This window comes from Phyllostomus hastatus, unplaced genomic scaffold, assembly GCF_019186645.2.
Source record: "Phyllostomus hastatus isolate PE091 unplaced genomic scaffold, TTU_PhHast_1.1 phas_scaffold_11, whole genome shotgun sequence".
Classification (NCBI taxonomy): domain Eukaryota; kingdom Metazoa; phylum Chordata; class Mammalia; order Chiroptera; family Phyllostomidae; genus Phyllostomus; species Phyllostomus hastatus.
This window is the reverse complement of record NW_025334005.1, coordinates 5,908,662-5,926,268: the sequence shown is the minus strand read 5'-3', so window position 1 is coordinate 5,926,268 and position 17,607 is coordinate 5,908,662. Positions and strand designations below refer to the sequence as shown.

The following is a 17,607-nucleotide window of genomic DNA, read 5'->3' as shown; positions in this document are numbered from 1 at the left end:
AAGCAGACAGTAAAAGCATACTTTGTAGCTATAGCAATCTCTTTTTAATCAGAAATAAGGTAAGGCCTCCATTACTGCCTAAGCAAACACTGTCCTCTTAGGCTCTATTACATGCCCAGGCAAGAAACACTGCAGGTATGGGAAGGGAGCCCAATGGTGTATCTGTGTGTGACCTGGCAGCAAGGGTAGACTGCATGTTCTGATATGGCATCACAATATTGTAGCCTGAGCAAGTGTAACTTGGCTCATATGTCCTGCAGTGGAGTGTACGTTAGTAATTGTGCCCATGCATTAAAATTCTCATTTCTGTCATTAAGAGAGTAATCAGCTTTCTTCATGATAGATTATGTTCTACTGCGTTTTGTGTGGTTTCTCCCTCTCAGAACTCCTACTAGGGACCTTACTCGTCTGGGGACAGCTTCCTGAGATACTCACTTTGCTTGCCCTGACTCACTTTGGTCATTTGATAACAGCCAAAATGCTAGGATGCAGTGCTGGTGAAAGGCCCCTCCCTGAACCCGGGGTGAGTCAGCTCTCCCCTTCATTCAAACCCTGAGACCACACTAGGACAACAGGCGTCACACTTGGTCAAGGGCATTATTTACAAGTTAATGTGGGGTTCTGTTTGGTTATGACATTTTAATTTATATTTATTTTTATGTAAGCTTATTAAAAATATAGCTACAAATATGCTCCTGAATTCTGAGAGATTGGCTTAAACATGTGTGTCCTTGCAAAATTTCCCACCAGGCCAGGCTTAGAAATCTGTGCAGTCTGACTTTAGTGCTCTATTCTTTCAAAACTTTCTAGTGAAGAACTGTGACTGATTTTAAAGGCCCAGAGGGGTGGGGGCAGACAGCTAGTGCAGCCTTGGATGCTGTCCATGGTTCTGAATTAGCCAAGGGCTTGCACGGGCTTGACCAATATCTTTGGAGTTCTCCTTTTCATCTTGCCCTTCTTCTTCTCCTGTTTCTCTGTCTTCACCAAGGAGTTTTCTCAGGTGCCTTCATCTTCCATGACACAGCCTGCTGGTTGAACAAAGCCATACTCTGAGAAATCTGGTATTTGGTGGAGGCCACATAAGATGCCTTCACCGTCTGCCACCACATTCATCAATCTCTTGGCAATCCAGATGAGGGACATGGCACTGCCTACTCCAGAGAGGATGGGCTCCCCACCATGGTTCTACACCTCAGCCATGACCTTGCTGCAGAAGTTGAGCTGCTGATACTAGAGGGCAATATGCTGCAGGGAGGCTGGCAGAACATGCTTTAGGGTGCATCTGGGCAATGTCTGAGGTGGTGTGTCCTTGCTTGTTCATCCTGAAAATTGCCTTGGAAAATTGTTGGCAGCACTGTACACGTGATATATTTCTGAGTGTCCCAGGCCTCAAGGGAAGTCCCTCACCTCCACCATGATCACACTCATCTCCCTGGACATCACAATGGTGTCATTACCACTGTCATCCATTTTGAACACTCAGCATCCAGATGGTTCTTTTCTTCCTGGAATCTGACCACCTGTCCATCAGTGTTTGTGCTTTGCTCTTGGGGAAGCTGAGTCATGATGGCCCAGACACTCTGGTCAGGTATAGGCTGGTCATATCCTGTTTGGATGCTAGTCCTATTTCAGACAAGGAAGTCTTCTGTTTCAAAGTCAGAGTCATGCACCTCCTTGAGAGTCACTTATCATGAGCACTTCTTTCCTGGTGTCCCTCATGCCATGGTACACCAGGTGGGAGGCTTCAATCAGCTCATCATTCTCATCTATGGGCTGGCAGTATCTGAGATGATGGCTTCCACTGCTGCACCCACTTGCTCCATAAAATGCAGCATGACTGTGTTGGACAGAATCATGGTAGCTTCCAGCACCTTCTCTGTGTGGTCTTCTGGCTCATAGTTGTCCCTGGCTGAGGTGACTTGAGGAATGATCTGGGCTGGGTGGCCTCAGGTTGCAACAGCTGCATGGTGGATCCCATCCACATCTTTCTTTTGGGGAACAATGACACATTTGTTCACATCTTCCAATATGTGACTCTCTGAGACAGCCAAGAAGTCATCAATGGAGGTAAAGTCAGTGACTCGACAGCATCTGTGAGAATATGGATTTGTTTTTCCCATTGTTCTTTCAAAAGATCCTCATACTCTTGGGACAGTTTACTCTGTGGTATCGCTGCTACAATCAATGCAGCATTGATATCCTCAGGACAAATACCTTGTAGCAGGCTTTCAGATGTCTCAAGAAGCTTGGTATCTTCTTTATTGTTTGAAATGAAATGGGCCATGTTGGTGACCTGAGACAATTTGTTGGCATGTTTCCAGGAAACTTGGGCACTCTCTTTAACTTCTTTCTCATTTCCATTCATTGCAGCTCCAATCACTGACAGGGGATCATTGGTTTCCAGGAATGAATCTGACCAGGAGTCTGTGACAGCTTTGTGAAGCTGTCTACACAGGTCTCTGGTTCTTTGTCATTTTACCTATTGCAGAATTGAGCACATGAGTTCATTGTTAAAAAATATTTATTCATTGGTTTGTTTGCTTATTTATTTATTTATTTATTTATTTATTTTTTAGAGACAGGGAATGGAGATAGAAAGAGAGGGGGAGAAATATCGATGTGAAAGACAAACACTGATCCCTATGCACCCCCACATGATCATGATGGCCCACATCTTTCACTCTCTGTTGCCTGTTAGCTGCCTTGATAAGTTTATCCACTTGAGGTTCCAGAGTTTTACATTGTATTCCCAAGTCTTGTTCAGTGCCATCATTCCTCTGTTTCAAGATACCATCTCCACAACATTCAGCTGAACAAGTAATTTGTAGACACCTGCCACATCTGCCAAAACAAGCAGCCAGGTAAAAACAGTGAACCATGTTGCCAGGGTCACAGAAGAACAGGGATCATCTGCAAATTTCCACACAGACCTCTACATCAAATCACTTTGTTTTACAATATCTTCTGCAACAGCCACAAGCTTGTCCTTGAGAAAATGACTCCCTTTCCAATATTACCCTGTTCTCCAAGAATTCTCACTTGCTTGTTCACCAGATGTAGCCAAAACTTAGGCCTTCCTGGAATGGCCTCTCTTCTCATAGAGGGCCCCTTCCTCTTGGTGTTCACCAGTTGTAACCTGTGTAACCAGAGTCTCCAATAGTCTCTCCACTGCCAGAGCCCTGATCTCTAGATTTCAGAGGGTTCCCATCTGAAGTCTGTGTTTTCTGGGTGGACAGCAGGCATTTCTGTGGGGAAGGAAGTGAGCACAGAAATTTTCCCAAGGTCTGGAGCCAACAGATGCAACTTGGTCTCCCTTCCATCCAGTTCCAAGGAGGAAATCCTGGTGAACTTTCTTAGTAAAAAATCTAAAGAAAGTGGGAATAGAAGAAAAATCTTTACAACAAATGAAATCAATTTTCAAAATCAACAGACAAAATCATTGTAAAACACTGAATGCTAAAGGTGCTTCCATTATAACAGGTGGGAAATATCTGATGAACCCAGTATTAGTCAACATGGGTCTGCAAATTCTAAGTGTCATACTAAAATAAGAACATAAAATAATTGTAAATATTTCCAAAGATGAGATTAAATTCTTTCACTTGCCAACAACATGATTCTTTCACTAGAAGACATGCAACAGACTCACAGAGAACCACTCAGAGTATTATAATAATATGAGGAGATTCACTGTAAGTGGCTGAATAAATGCTTAATGTATAAAAATACAGCATCTTGTGTGTGCTGTAGGACAGAGTGAGAATTAGAAATGGAAGAAGATGTCTCATTGGCAAAAGTGACAAAACTATAAGATATCAATGAACAAATCTAATGAGTAAGGTAGTATATATATTGTGTGTTTGGAAGACTAATTATAAAAATGTCAATCTTTCCAAAATTGACATATAAATTCAATGTCCTTTCAACCTGAATGCCACTGGAACTTAGTGAGGAAGTGGATAAAATTTTTAAAAAGTTCATGTGGAACAATATATATCTGGAAATGGCCAAGAAGATTAGGAAGAACACTGAGTGGTTACTTTTCACTCTGATATTGAAAGTGAATTAATAGAAAACTCTTCTTCATCCAGATTAGTGTAGCCTTAGAAATAGACAACTATCCTGTGGAACATGATAGGTAACTCAGAAATGGATGCCCACACAGAGAGAACTTAATATATGGCATAAACGACATCACAACTCAGTTGTTAAAAGGCTGTTTTTTGTGTCAGACACCCCTATTAACTATCAGCAAGAGAGAAAACAAGACTTCTACCTCTTACAATATATAAAATTGGAACTGGCTTCAAATGACATGTAAGAAGGGAGGAATTTCAGTGAAATGGTTGGGGCGGGAGCCCGATTGCATGGGGTCATGGTGGGATTGAAGGTGAGCAGTGGGACCAGTCATTTGAATGTGACACAGTAAACACTCCCACATCTTGTGATGCACACACACCTGCTCTGGCACACACTGACCTGATCTACAGGTGCTTGGTTTTACTTTTCAGCATGATGGATGCCATTTATCTGACCTATACAAAAGTTCATAGGAGGTACAGTGATCCTTCACCTATGGCGGGACTTAAGCTCCAGAGACCCCCGCAATAGGTGAAAGTCTGCGAAGTAGCAGTGTTATAATTATTTTATTATTTATATTTAGTTTAAGGCTTGGTAAACCCTTCTGACACTCCTATAAACTTTTCCCACTCTTTTATTAACATTTCCCACACTCTTATAAATACTTCATGTGCTCTTAAACACTTTCTTCACTCTTAAACCCACGTAATTTTAACAACATATAAAATTCTACATGGGTACTCACCAGTGAAGTATACAGTCGTCCCTCACTATATCACCATTCACTTATTGCAGCTTCGCTGTATCGCTGGTTTTAAAAAGCCTGAGATACAGTGAAGCCCCAATAAGTGAACCACGATATAGGGAGGGATGACTGTAAATATAATAGCCTACAAGAAGGTAATGATGACTTCATTAACATAATAAATACATAAGCTAACTAACACATGAGCTTTATTGCTTTATACTTGTGTACTGGGAAAACTTTGGTAATAAGTATTCCTGTGCAGTCTTAAGTCTTACGTCTCACACCAAAGAGTGGCATATCTACAATGAGAGGGATTTGGAGAAGATGCCAAGGCTACATGCACATGAATGCCAGATGCTTAGGGATTAATAAGGACCAATATCCAGAAGGAACACAAGACTTCTATTGTTCCCTTCACCACAAAAGCCTGTTCAAGAAGAGAGATCTTTCTGGTGAGCAGGGGATAAAGTTAAGCAAAGTAAAAAGACTTGAGAATCCTCCAGTGAGTGTTAGCTCATCAATTTCCTGGTCCATCTGACACACCTTGAGGCCTTTTGGCCTTTTTTCCCTGGGAGTTCCTCCAGAATTCCTAAACCAATTCTGTCAACTTTCCATGGTGTCCCAACATATTGTCTTTCTTCTCCAGGGTCAGGACATAGAACACTTGCTTATTTTTATCATCCTAAGTGGCACCTGTGTGTGCAGGGGACTCACACTCCCATGATTTGGAGGTCAAAGGTTAGTGGGGTTAAGACTTGCAATCCTCCCATTTCCTGTTCACATGTGGGCTGATGTACACTGAGGAGCACAAACCTCAAGGATGGCCAGCACACCTGACCCACGTGGAGAGGGTCAGGAAGAGCTAAGTGAAGAGGTGGCCTTCATGTCTTCCAGGCAGTTCTTCCATGGAATGGTTGTGTGTGACATCAGGTCCCCAGATAGAACACATGTACTGTGACAGAACCTCCCCTTGGCCTGGTAATCTCAGCTCCTGCTAGAAAGAGCTCAGGATAGAAGGAGACTCCTTGACACCTGACCATCCTCTCCTGGTGAAGCTAGTCACTGGGTCCCACCTGGAAGTCTTCTGGTACCAAGACAGATCACATGAGCAGAGCCTCAAGCACCTTTTTTTGCACACAGCCTGGGTGCAAAGGGTAGTCACTATGACACTGAGAGGGCTCCAAGCCACTTTGGGGTGGTTGTTTTTTTGTAATTTACTCAGTCTTTACCTTGTTGCTGGATCTGTGTGACCTTCCAGAGCTCTGGGATTTGGGCAGGATATGTGATTGTAATTTGATGTGTAAGACTTTGTGTATCTGTTCGATAACATTCCTCCTAAGATGAGATATGTGTCTACAACACAAAAAACATATAGCCATCCTAGCACAATGGAGTTGTAGCAAGATTTGCTGAACAAGAGGAAGGGATCCATCTCTGATGCCCTGGCACTTTCCTGGTTGTGGGTCCCCCTTAATAGCTCACCACTTGTAGCAAGCAGTCAGATCATGGTTAGAGGATCAAGGGCTACAGGCAGGGGCCAGCAGGAGAGAGAAGGTGAGGTGTAACTACCCACACATGTCATTGAACCATCAGGGCGTATGCCCCAGGGGCTCTTCAGTGTACAAGTCAGGGGAGGAAGTGGTAACATGTCTCATGGAGTTTGTCAGATGAGGCACATGGGTGATGTGGGCACCATCAGAGATCCTTTCAGCCTTAGGTAAAGCCCAAACATGTGTCTTTCATTTTTTGATACTTATGAATGTAAAATGTTATTGATAAATGCATTTCTTATTGAGCAGGGTGAGGCCTACTTTTTATGTTGTATACCCCTGGATCACATCATGTATTGGTGAAAATGAGGCCTGTTTAGTCACGTTGTTCATCCTTAGAGGTCTTGACTCTGAAAGCACATGTCACTTGATTGTGCACGTGTGAAAAGGTAAGTCTGTGGTGTGGATGTCACTGGAGTCCCAGTATTCCTTTGGAGAATGGGCCAAGGCTGACAGAGGGATCTTCCACTCACAACTATTTTTAGTTGTTTATCAGCCATGGCACGTTAGGTCCTTCTATGATGTTATCCAAAGCCAGGACACAGATACTCCCTCTTAGAAATAAAGTGTCTCCTGCAAAATAATGTTTACACTGAGCTCTTTGGAGTCTGGAGTTGCACATGCAGAGTCAATGTCATGTGGCATCTGACAGACGAACTGTACACCATCCATCTTGGTAAAATGGAACAAGGATGTTTATGCAGGGGACATGCCACAGGACAGCCAGTGTCACCAGATGATACATGAATTGTACCTTAAAGTACATGTGGACATCATGATCCAGAAGTGATGATGTCTTCAGTGTTTCCATTCCCCATGTTCCTGTTCTCCAGTAAGACACAGAGAGCTGAAGGAGCCCTGGGATTTCAGCCACTGCTGAAGGACACCTGACACCAGTACGTCCTGCTGAGGACCACAGACCAGGGATTCTATGTGTCTTGGGATAACTAGTACCTACCCTACCCATCACCCTTCTATACTCTTAGTTCCAAAGCACAGTACTTAGTACTAGAAAATAACAGCAACAGTCAGTTAGATGTGATCATAAAACAGGATATGAAATGATTGAAAAGTGATGATCTTATTTTAACTAAGAGAAATTCCATGGGAACCAGACCCAAATTCAACAGCACAATCAGTTATCACTTAAGATAAATCAACATTCTTCCTTGGCAAAGTTGATTAGATTCAGTCTGATATTTGACTTTGTGGGTGAGGTGGTTTATTCTGCTTGTCTTTGGACTTACCTTTTTCCTTTTTGTGTAATTGGAACACTTGACTTTTACTGCCAGTCACTGTGCTGTGCATTGTTCCTGAATTAATTTATTTATCCTCACACAAATTCCTTGCTCTCAGCCATATTGTACAGATGAGGAAACTGAGGCTGAGAGGGTCAGCACCTTGCTGAAGACCCCAGAAGTAGAAAGTTCCAAACCTGACCTTGAACCCAGGTAGTCAGACCCTATTATTGGTCTCTTCCTCACAACTCAGTAAGCGAATACATTCTAAAATTAAAAGATCCAAACAACACTGTAGATTTCAAAACAATGTGTAAAATTGCCCATTTAGGATTCTGATGTTGGAGAGGTTAAAACTCTACAGTAACCTGAGAATAGTAGACTTTACATTTTCTTATGTTTCTTCAGGAAGAAAGTGCGAGCCTTGGTGTTTTCAGATTCCTTGTTATATCTGTAAGGAAATATCATGACTTTATGTTTCAAGGTTTGCCTCTTTGAACTGTGTGAAACTCATTGCGTTTTTGTTGCTGCTGGAGTTCCTGTTGCCAGTGTTGCCCTTATCGCAGTTGCATCAGATAGTGACACAGATCTGTTGGAGAGAGGGTGGTTTGCAAGCTGTCCTGTATTCAACTGCATCATGAACTTTCATCCATACTCAGTTTTTCTCAGGAGGTTATCATACATTTCTCAGAGAGGCAATCCACTTTCTACGCACCATGGTCAATTCACTGATTTGTTTTTGTCTGGTTTTTCCCCTTTTTTTGAAGAAAATGATGCTGACAGGATATTGGCTTTCTTCTTTACTAGTCTTTAGTTTCAGGACAGTTCTAGGTTCACAGAAGATGTAGCAGAAATCACAAAGCACTCCCATCTACCACTTATTTCCACACAGGTACAGACTTCCCTGCAATTATCATCGCACACCTGGTGGTACATTTGTCCCCAAAGAGTGCAATTGCTGGGCGGTGGGGTGAGAGGACATTTAGTTTACAAGAAATGGCCACACTGTCTTCCAGCTGGCAGCTCTATTTGGAATTCCCACACCAAAGAGGTGCAGGCCCTGTTGCCCCACACAGAAAAGCAGTGGGGCAAGTGGACTTGTGTCACCTCAGCTACCCCTTGATCCCCAGGGCTATGGGGGCACAGACACCCTTTCCTTTACCTGGCCCAGTCTGTCCCCAGTTACAAAGTGATCCTTGTCCCACTGTGCACTGGTGTTTAAGTGTAACATGCAGGGGTCCCTGTGTTTCCTACCGGCCACCTGGTTTATGGTGTTCCCTCAAGCTATTCTCACAGGATCCCTCCTCCCAACACCACTTCATGTGAAACCCTGTCTCTCCTGAGAGGCTCTCAAGCATGCTCCTCTGTACCCAGAGACTTCTTTTAAATGCCTTTCCTCAAAACGGTTCATGCCCAAGGGCTTCTATGGGGCACCTGCACATGGCTAGGAAAGGAGGAGGACAGGCCCTGTTAGCACTACTGCCCTGGGACCCTGAGGACCTAGCAGGTACCACCCTCATAACTGACAAGGGAACCATCAGTTAGGACGGTCTTCTGCTTGATTTGATGGGGTCATTGCTATACCATGTTTAAAAAGTTAGATGAGAGTCAGAGGGTGACAGCTGAGGACAAAATCCTCCTCTTGGCACAGTGGTCTCTCCACCTGAAAACCACTGATACCTTCACAAATGTCCCCACACTACTAACATTTCTCCCTCAATTGCCAAGAGTCACCGTGACCCATCAGGTATCCTTTCACACTAAGATGCACCTGAAGCAAACATTCCAGGAGGATGTGCCGATCCTCTTCTCTGTGCCAGGGGCTAGGCTGAGACAGATGAGCACAACCAGTCACTGCCTGCAATTAAGGAGCTAAATTCTAAGGAGGCTCACATCAGTCAACTGACTGTACGTTTTGAAACTCCAGTTAAGGAGCTAAATCCTGGGGGGACACTTACTAATCAACTGATCTTAGTTTTGTAAACTCCTGCCTCAGTTTTTGCCACAAAAGAGATGAGCATGGTGCCAGCAATGCCTATTCTTGACCAAGTCACTGGGGCTGTGACCTTGATGGTTGAAAACAGGACTCAGTGAAGAAGGGAGAGCTGAAGGCCAGGCCTTGTAACCTGCCATGTCCAAGTGAGGAGAACCTGTGAGGCTGACTGGGTACAAATAGCCCTGGGCTCCCCAGGCTGCTGAGTCCAGCTGCTAACTGCTTATTGTTTGCTAAAGCTGAACTCAAAGCAACATCAACCATGAGACTGTCCCTGTGTGTCCTCCTGGTCACTCTGGCCCTTTGCTGCTATGAGGGTATTACTTCAGACTACCACCAGCCCAGGTAAGTAACCTTCTATGAAGTAGGTGACTTATTTGGGGAGCAGGGGTGAACGAATCAGAATCTAAACCAGTCCTGCTACTTCTGGACTAGCCTCCCCTAATACCAAAGTTTCCTGTATCAATTCCCAATGCCCTGGAACTTTCCAGAAAACCCTTTCAGGCCACTTTGAAGAGCTTCCTGTTTGAAGCCTCACTTTCCATCTAGCATCTATGTTCAGAAGCAGCAGGACGTGATAACATTTGGTTGTGCATCACACCAGCACTCAGCAGAGCTATGACTTGAGCAAAATGCTCAACAACCCAAGACTCCACGAATCCTTGTTTTCCAAAGATACCATCAAGAGCAACTGTAATCATGGAGTAAGACAAATGGTGTCAGAGGCCAACTCTGGGTCTCATCAGCCATTTTCCTTCCCAGAGTCTTTGGTGCCACTTGAGTCCACGGCTCTCAAACTCTTTCAGACTCATAGAATGCTCCAGCTGGGAGGGTTTTGGGAGAATTTTCAGTTCAAGAAGAACCAATGTGGTCTGTCTCTCTTGGGAATTAGTCAGGATCAGCAGCACTCAACACACGCACACACCCTGCTCCTTTTCTAGGAGTCTACCCAGGACCAGAAGAACCAGTGCAATCTCAGGGCCACACTGGCTGTGTTTCTAGGTGACTTCTAGCCACTCATTCAACAATACTTTGTTTTTTTATCATGCCCTTGACTATGACCCACATGCTTTGGACTCTTTCTCTTTCATCTGACTTTCTGAACTCCTCCTCTTTCCTCAGGTTGCCTCTGATCTGACCTGTCCCCATCTCTGCATAGTTGCTGTCTGATCAGGTCACATGTGAGCCTGGCAGGGTACATTCCCTCCTGCAGGTGGTTGTAAAAATCTTGGGACAGAGTGGGGTGTGGTGATGGAAAATCCAGACCAGGAAGAGTGGTGACTTCAGGTCTCAGCATAATCCCCTTGGAGATGAAATTAGGGCCTGGTCTCCACCTCCCACTGTCTCAAAGGAATCCTGTATTCAGTGCAGACCAGAAGAGCTAGTCATCATTGGTGTGTAAACCTCATATTCCTTTCTAAGCTAGTTTACTCTTTTCACCCAATGACATAATCCTACTGCTTAACTTACTCAGAGAAGAGCATCTTCCAACATTCATTCTTTGTCCCTGCTCCTCTGAAGTCTTGGTCCCTGTTCTGACCTCTGTGAGATCAGCCCTTCCCACTCTGCTGGAAAGACTGAATAATAAGAGATCCTCATTCCAAATTTCAAAGTCCAAAGAACATATTACTCTAACAACAGACCAAACCCTAATTTCTGAAACCCAGGGAATGTGAATTTTAGCAAGAAAGGATTGTATTGGAATGGTGTGTGTGTACTTAACACAGGAGAACAGCTGAACTGGGGCTCAGTGAACATGTTTTCTAGGACCAGCCCTGCTGGTACTATGTGATGAGCATGTCATGGTTTCTTAGGATTTTACATTGTCACTGGCATAAACATGGGATGAGACCATAAACCCCCTGGTGTTCCTGTCTAGTTCTAAGGTCAGGGGTCTTCAGGGAAAAGTGACTTCCTTACATCAATTGTATTTCTCCATCTTCTTCTCCAACAAATGCAAGAGTCTGTCCAGCTATTATGGCTGCACTTAGAAGCTTCTTTTTGGATCCTGCAAAGCTCTATAATATCCATCTTCTGAAATTTCTCCCACCTAGATAAGCTGTTGAGGCCACATTAAATGTGAAGCAATGCATCGACCTTATGCCCAAACAGGACAGAGAGAATATTTTATTTTATTTTTTTATTATTTTATTAATCATTGTTCATATACAGTTTTCTCCTTTTTACTCCCAATCCAGTCCCCCCTCCCACCCTCCCCACTTCCCTCCCATTACCACCCTCCCCTTAGTCTATGACCATGTGTCCTTTAAAGTTTGTTCCTGTGAACCCTTCCCACTGTCCCCCTGAAATTCCCTCTTCTCTCCCCTCCGGTCACCATCAGCCTGTCCTCTATTTCAGTGTCTTTGGTTATATTTTGCTTGTTTCTTTGTTTTGTTATTTAGGTTCCTGTTAAAGGTGAGATCATATGGTATTTGTCTTTGACTGCCTGGCTTGTTTCACTTAGCATAATGTTTTCCAGCTCCATCCATGCTGTTGCAGAGGGTAGGAGCTCCTTCTTTCTTTCTGCTGCATAGAATTCCATTGTGTAAATGTACCATAGTTTTTTGATCCATTCATTTACTGATGGGCATCTTGGTTGCTTCCAGCATCTAGCTATTGTAAATTGTGCTGCTATGAACATCGGGGTCCAAAGGTTCTTTTGGATTGGTGTTTTAGTATTCTTAGGGTAGAGTCCCAGCAGTGGAATTGCTGGGTCAAAAGGCAGATCCATTTTTAGTTTTCTGAGGAAGTTCCATATTGCTTCCCATAGTGGTTGTACCAGTCTGCAGTCCCACCAACAGTGCACTAGGGTCCCCTTTTTCTCCACAACCTCTCCAACACTTGTTGTTTGTTGCTTTGTTTATGATGGCCATTCTGTCTGGTGTGAAGTGGTATCTCATTGTGGTTTTAATTTGCATCTCTCTGATAGCTAGTGATATTGAACATCGTTTCATGTGTCTTTGGATTTTCTGTATGTCCTCCTTAGAGAAGTGTCTGTTCAAGTCCTTTGCCCACTTTTTAATTGGATTCCTTGTCTTCTTAGAGTGCAGTCATGTAAGTTCTCTATATATTTTGGAGATTAGACCCTTGTCTGAGGTGTCATTGGCAAATATGTTTTCCCATACAGTTGGTTCTCTTTTAATTTTCATACTGTTTTCTTTGGCTGTGCAGAAGCTTTTAATTTTGATGAGGTCCCATTTGTTTATTCTTTCCTTTATGTCCCTTGCTCTAGGGGACATGTCAGTAAAAAAGTCTCTTCGTGAAACATCGGAGATTTTCCTACCTATGTTCTCCTCTAGGACTTTAATGGTGTCATGTTTTATATTTAAGTCTTTTATCCACCTTGAATTTATTTTTGTATATGGTGTAAGTTGGTGCTCAAGTTTCATTTTTTTTGCATGTGGCTGTCCAGTTCTCCCAACACCATTTGTTGAAGAGGCTATTTTTATTCCATTTTATGTTGCTGCCTCCTTTGTCAAATATTAATTGACCATAGAGACTTGGGCTTATTTCTGGGCTCTCTGTTCTGTTCCATTGGTCTATGTGCCTGTTTTTATGCCAGTACCAGGCTGTTTTGATTACAGTAGCCTTGTAATATAGTTTAGTGTCGGGTATTGTGATCCCTCCTACTTTACTCTTCTTTCTCAAAATTGCAGCAGCTATTCGGGGTCGTTTATAATTCCATATAAATTTTTTGAAGTGTTTGTTCTATGTCTGTGAAATATGCCATTGGTACTTTAATGGGAATTGCATTGAATGTGTAAATTGCTTTGGGTAGTATGGACATTTTGATGATATTAATTCTTCCAATCCATGAACATGGTATATGTTTCCATTTGTTTGTGTCTTCCTTGATTTCTTTCTTCAGTGTTGTGTAGTTTTCTGAACACAGGTCTTTTACCTCTTTGGTTAGGTTTATTCCTAGATATTTTATTTTTTCTTTTTGCTATTTCAAATGGGATTTTTTTCCCTTGATCTCTGCTTCTGCTGTTTCATTGTTGGTGTACAGAAATGCCTTTGATTTCTGGATATTGACTTTGTATCCCACTGTTTTGCCAAATTCATTTATTAGGTCAAGCAGTTTTTTGGTAGAGTCAATAGGATTTTCTATGTATACTATCATGTCATCTGCAAACAGTGATAGTTTTGTTTCCTCCTTTCCGATTTGGATGCCTTTTATTTCTTTTTCTTGTCTGACTGCTGTGGCTAAAACTTCCGGTACTATATTGAACAGAAGTGGTGAAAGTGGACAGCCTTGTCTTGTTCCTGATCTTAATGGAAAAGGTTTTAATTTTTGCCCATTGAGAATGATGTTGGCTGAAGGTCTCTCATATATGGCCTTTATTATGTTGAGGAATGCTCCCTCTATTCCCACTTTGCCAAGTGTTTTTATCATGAATGGGTGCTGTACCTTATCAAATGCTTTTTCTGCATCAATTGATATGATCATGTGGTTTTGTCTTTGCTTTTGTTTATGTGATGTATTACATTTACTGACTTGCGAATACTGAACCATCCTTGCATCCCTGGAATGAATCCCACTTGGTCACAGTGTATAATCTTTTTAATGTATTGTTGGATGCGGTTTGCCAGTATTTTGTTGAGGATTTTTGCGTCAATGTTCATCAGTGATATTGGCCTGAAGTTTTCTTTCTTTGTTGTGTCTTTATTTGGTTTTGGAATTAGGATGATGTTGGCCTCATAAAAAGAGTTTGGGAGATTACCATCTTTTTGGATTTTTTGGAATAGTCTGTGAAGGATAGGGGTTAGCTCTTCCTTAAATGCTTTGTAGAATTCTCCTGTGAAACCATCTGGTCCCAGGCTTTTGTGTGTTGGGAGTTTTTTTGATTACTGCTTCAATTTCTTTTGTTGTTATTGGTCTGTTCAGACTTTCTGCTTCTTTTTTCATTGAGTTTTGGAAGATTATATTTTTTCTAGAAAGTTGTCCATTTCATCTAGGTTTTCAAATTTTTTGGCGTACAGTTCTTCATAGTAATTTCTTACAATCCTTTGTATTTCTGTGGTATCTGTTGTAATCTCTCCTCTTTCATTTCTGATTGTGTTTATTTGAGTCTTCTCAACAGAGAGAATATTTTCAATGTTGCAGTAAGTCATTTCTCCTTCCTCTGTAGGGGTTACTGCTCAGCTGCACAACCATGAGAAAGATCAGGGTGCTGCTCTGTGGGCACAGGGCCTGAGGCACCTGCCCCTCTGCTTGCCTCAGACAGAGTGGTCTGTGGCCACAGGGTGGATGATGACAGGACACCTGGTGAGCTAGACTAAGGCTGCACATTAAGTGAAGCATGTTCCTCCTTATCAGGTCACCTTCCTGGGCACCACATTCCCCACAGTGTCCTGGGGAGGACAAATAGGACCCAGGTGGTGATGCTGAAGGGCAGAGATTGCTGCCTCACTTCCTCGGATGGTTCAGAGGTCATGGCACCAGTTCTCTCACCCAGTGGCACAGTCCCTGGGGAGCCTCAGGGAGGGTGGAGAATGTTGGAGGGAATCAGCAGTTGAGAGGATGCTGACCCAGGTCCTATGTGAGGATTGAGGGGTGGTTGCTTGGGGCTCTGCCAGCTCCCACAGAGCAGACCACTCCCTATACCTGAGCCCCATTTTCCCAGCCTTCACCAACCATGGCCAGCAGCCAGAGACCCTCCCTGTTACATCCTCTGCAGACTCACATGGAGCTGAAACACTTTTATTATATCTTGGGGAATTAATCAGATATTTACAATAGTTTTCCAGCTTGTCCACCCCTTGAATGAAGTTGGGTTTGGTACAGATTTCCACACAGGCTGGATACTCAGTATGGAGATGTCCATGGGCTGTCAGTTTGATTTCCTCAAGGAGACAGGACATCTACAGACAGAATGTCCCATGTGCCCTCTTGCTCCTGTGCTATCCTCTCACCCTGCATCCACTTTGGCGAGAAAACAGAGCCCTCAGACCTGGAACTCTGAGGGAGGATATCCTGGGCTGCTTGGCCCAACCCTTGACTCTATCCCAGCTCCATTAGCAACCCGAGTCCCATGCGTGTGTCACTCTGGGTTTATTTGTCTGGCTATTGATCTTTTCTTCCCTGCCCTCATGTTTTGTCTTGGCCACACCTGGACTACTGATTTCCCTACTTGCTTAGCTCTCCTGCCTGGTGGCTCCTTTTGCCTTCACCTGGTGCAATGTCTCTCACATGTTGGTGTGAACAGAAGTCCCTGCGAGCATGTCATCTCCAGGGACAGCATGACTGATATCCCCTGTCTCTCTTTCTCTATTTCAGAAAAATGTATAGTCCGTATGTAACAACTAGACTTTAAAAATCTTACACACAAGAGCCTCTGTCATTCAAGCATGGCCTGATCACCCCCAGAGAATGTGAAGATTTCAACATCTTGCTTCAATAAAGTACTTGTCCTGCACTTCTCTGTCTTTTTTTGTCCAACAGTCTGTCCCTGGAGTTGGGGTGGTTCTCCTCATGAAGTGGCCACAAGGCGCCAGTGTCTGCCCTGGGAGGGGACCTTGATGTCACCCTTTCTGTGTGTTTGCAAATCTTTCTCTGCCTCTTTGTTTAAAATACATGGGATGGCATTTGGAGGCCCCCAGGAAATTCAGAATTTTCTCCCTAAGTCACAGTCTGCACCCATGTCACATCTACAAAGCCGTTGTGTCATGGAGGATAAACCACAGGCCTCGATTTAGGGTATGGATTTGATGGGGTAGTGGGGGGACTTTATGAAGCTACTTCAAATCATTCACTTCCTGACACCTAAGAGTCCACTAAGTTCTGCTCCCTCCATGACCAAGAATCCCTTGGATATCTTGGCCTTTCCATCCGCACAGCCATCATCACAGTCCATGCCTTACCCAGTGAGTCCAGGGCCCTAAACAGTCGTCTGGGTCAGAGAGGCCCCTCCTGCCATACACCCTCCCTCTGGATGCCAATGTGACCCTCCAAGTGGGATTCTGATCTTACTTCCTCAATTTCCAAACACTAGAGGACATGGCTTCCTGAATGTTTCAAGTAAGAGTACTTATCATTAGATCTAAACCATCTCTAATTATGGAAGTATGTATGATGGGACAAACGATGATTCAGAAAGCAAACATAAGACTTACCTGCTATTAATCATGTCCAAAGTCTTTACAATAAATGTGTGTTTTTGATCACTTCAGGGCACAGGTATACTTACATTAGTCTCTGTTTTCTGAAATTCACTTTATACTCAGTCTGCACACTATGGTTCATAAACACAAGGACTTATGACACCATTGGGAGCACATAGGGAGCATGGGGGACCACGGTTGGCATTGCACACAAGGCCTTGCACAAGCCCAAGCCTGGGCCCTCTGACCACATTGTCCTGCTCACCAGGCTCTCTACTCAGTCATCCTTGTCCATGTGCCATTCTTCCTGTGTTACATTGGGTCATACCTCCACACGGGGCTGGTGGTTGTCCCTGTGCCTCTGTATTGTCCCCAGCATGGGACAGCTGATGACTTCAACTGTGAGGCCCCTTTCATGTCCTCTCTTCAGCAGGACCTTTTCTACCTCTCACATCCTACATTATATCATTACACACAAACAAGCTACACTCACCAACACACAGATGGTACACGTGGTCACACACAGAGCACACCTGCAGATATGCAGTCACACCCAGACACACACACAGAATGGTGCTGCCGTCCCACTGGTAGCACTTTACCTTTCAGTGGTGTGGTATTCACACCACAAAGTTCATTGGAGACCACCCTGACTGAACTGATATTATGAAAGCACCAATGTTTTCATTGTTATTATTTCTAAAACGCACAAGAGTTCACATGCTTCAAATAGCCCTATAGGCAACCTTTCTGGGAAGGTTGACATTTTCAGTCTCATTTTGCCCTGACTTATCTCCAGGAAGGTGACAGACTGTTACCACCAGGCCAGGGGATTGAAGGATGTCCTACCCACTGCCCATCAAGCCTGCCTCTGTGTCTTCTCAGAATCACTGG

At 43.6% G+C, this 17,607-nt stretch overlaps 1 pseudogene; it reads right to left on the bottom strand.

Annotated features, from left to right (window-relative positions):
- Positions 1–780: 780 nt before the first annotated feature.
- On the bottom strand, positions 781–2,674 carry LOC123829243 (annotated as a pseudogene).
- Positions 2,675–17,607: the final 14,933 nt, after the last annotated feature.